The 2,935-nt window shown below is 23.3% G+C and overlaps 1 protein-coding gene across 1 annotated transcript in view; it reads left to right on the forward strand.

Annotated features, from left to right (window-relative positions):
- Positions 1 to 2,276: 2,276 nt before the first annotated feature.
- LOC147469085 (uncharacterized) overlaps positions 2,277 to 2,935 on the forward strand; it is an 8,443-nt gene continuing 7,784 nt past the window's right edge. The window contains exon 1 of the mRNA XM_086550811.1: positions 2,277 to 2,354. The gene's annotated coding sequence lies outside the window, so the exon portion shown is untranslated. The remainder of the gene's footprint in view (positions 2,355 to 2,935) is intronic.

Here is a 2,935-nt window from a genome sequence, read left to right on the forward strand (position 1 = left end):
ATATTTTATATAATTTATTTAATAACTAATCCAGAGAGTGTATATATATTTAAATATATATCACATATATCAACTTATATGATATAAAAATTTATATATTATATATAAAGTTATTTATTTATAAATATATATTATTATTTATTTACTTTACTTATTGTATATATCATATATAATTATATATAAATCATATATTAATATTATATATATATATATTGTTATATATTTATCTTTATTTACTTATTGATAGATATATATATATACTTATATTTATATTTATTCACTACATTTATATATATATGTATATATTGTTTATATATATATATATATATATATATATATTTTATATACATATATATAGACATATACATATGTGTGTGTGTGTGGGTGTGTGTGTGTTGTATGTATGTATGATACATATATATATTTATAATTTTTTTATATATATATATATATATATATATATATATATATTTTTGTATGTTTGTATAAGTTATATATGTATATGGATATATATTTAAATATATCTATATATATATTATATATATAGTAATATATATATTATATATATTTTTATTAATATATGATATGTCTGATTTATATTTAGATATCATACATAATACATATATATAGATCATTTATATTATTTATATATATATATATATTATATAGATTTATATAATATATATATATATATAATATTTTATCATTTATATTATCCATATATTTATCTTAATATATATATATATATATATATATCCAATATATATTTATAATTTAATATATCCATATATAATTATATATATATATATATATATACATATTTATAATAATAATATATATATATATATAATATATATATATATTATTGCTATATATATATATATGTATATAGTATAGATATATATATATATGTGTTGCGTTGTGTGTGTGTGTTGTGTGTGTGTGTGTTTGTGTGTGTGTGTTTGTATGTAAGATATATATATTTATTAGATATATATATTATATATATATATATATATATATATAAATATAATAAATATATATATATATATATGTGTGTGTGTGGTGTGTATGTATGTATGTTTATATTATATATATATATTATATATATATATATATATATATATAATTATTACATACATACATACACACACACACACACACACATACACACACACACACACACACACACACACACACACACACACACATATATATATATATATATATATATATATATATATATATATATATATATATATATATATATATATAAACAAATTGATTGATATATAGATAGTTAGACCGATAGATAGATAGATAGATAAATAAATAGATAGATAGGTAGATAGAAGGATAATTAGATAAATTGATATATGGAAATGTGTGTGTGTTATTACCTATGCGTGTGAGTGTATGTATATACTCTCATTCACCATCTGTACATATCATTCGACATTCTTTAATAATGCATGTACACGAAAAGTCCCGAGCAACATGGATCATGTCGCTATGTGCAAAGCAGCGTCCTTGTACAGGCCGAAAGCACAAAAAGAAGGAAATCCGTTGATTATAATGTACACCCGCAAAGTGCAAGGTGGGTAATTGAAAATCCATTTAAGTTTTTGAATGTATAAATAATCATTCATATGATAGAGGTATATTCTAAATATTTTACCATTCATTATCTATATAAAAGGATATTTTATTAGTCGTTTTAGCACCTTTTTTACTTGTGGTGTCGTAGTTTTGAATAAAATTTAGATCAATAGTTTTGAAGGAAAAGTAGCAGCGTCTGATTTACAGCCACTTCTACTCAACCTAAGGTTCAAATCAATAAAAATTTCAAAGAGTACTTTCACATATACAAGAGTATTTGTCCGTGTAAATTCCTCACGATGGATTTAGCATAGAGAGTATTTACCGACCAGTGATAAACATCTGGAAATTAAGTATATCACCGGATGGATCTGATTAAACACACACACACACGCTCAAACACACACACACAAGCACAAACACACACACGAAAACACACACACACACATACGCACACACGCACACACCTACACAAACACACATATATATATATACACACGCACTCACACACACAAACCGTTATTACTTATACGTATGTTTGTTTAAGCCTGTCGACAGGACCAAGTAAAAGTGCCAAATGCCAACTTACAGTTTCTTGTTTAATGCTTGCGTGCTTCTCCCTTCGGCACGTAATGCCATGTACAGGTGCAATGAACGCCCCCCACACACGTCCAGTTGCCCTTCAGCATTAAGGGAGGAAGGACGTGCTTGGCAGCTCTGGAAGGAAATTAACTACGCAGCGACTCTCTCGAAAGGTCATTATTATATATTGGTGCGATTGAAAAGAACGTTCTTGATAAAATGAGTGCTTAAAGGGGAAAAAAAGGTGTTTTCTTAAACGGAAGATCTTATTTTAGCTTAAATTATGATTGATTTTATTCTATCATTAATAAAGAAATGCATTCATGAAGTAAGTATACTTGAATCATGTATAGGGTCCTGATTCATATTCTTTTCTTTCATTAAAGTGAGTTCATGACTGTGAGCATTACGGCGGTGATCTAAAGACGTCAAGAAATTACGATTAGTCACTAAAATTATAGCACAACATTCCTTATTAGAACAATGTATGGCCCTGAGGAAAGATCATTGCAAAGCAATATATAAATATTTATATGTATATAGTCAGATAGATAGATAGATATATAAATTAATATATATATATATATATATATATATATATGAATATGTATATATATATATATATATATATATATATATATATATGAATATACATATAAATATACATATATATATATATATATATATTTAATATATATATATGAATATACATATATATATATATATATATATATATATATATATATTATATTAT

Source organism: Penaeus japonicus, unplaced genomic scaffold, assembly GCF_977035675.1.
Source record: "Penaeus japonicus unplaced genomic scaffold, GWHDUDI00000001_assembly GWHDUDI00000024, whole genome shotgun sequence".
Lineage (NCBI taxonomy): Eukaryota > Metazoa > Arthropoda > Malacostraca > Decapoda > Penaeidae > Penaeus > Penaeus japonicus.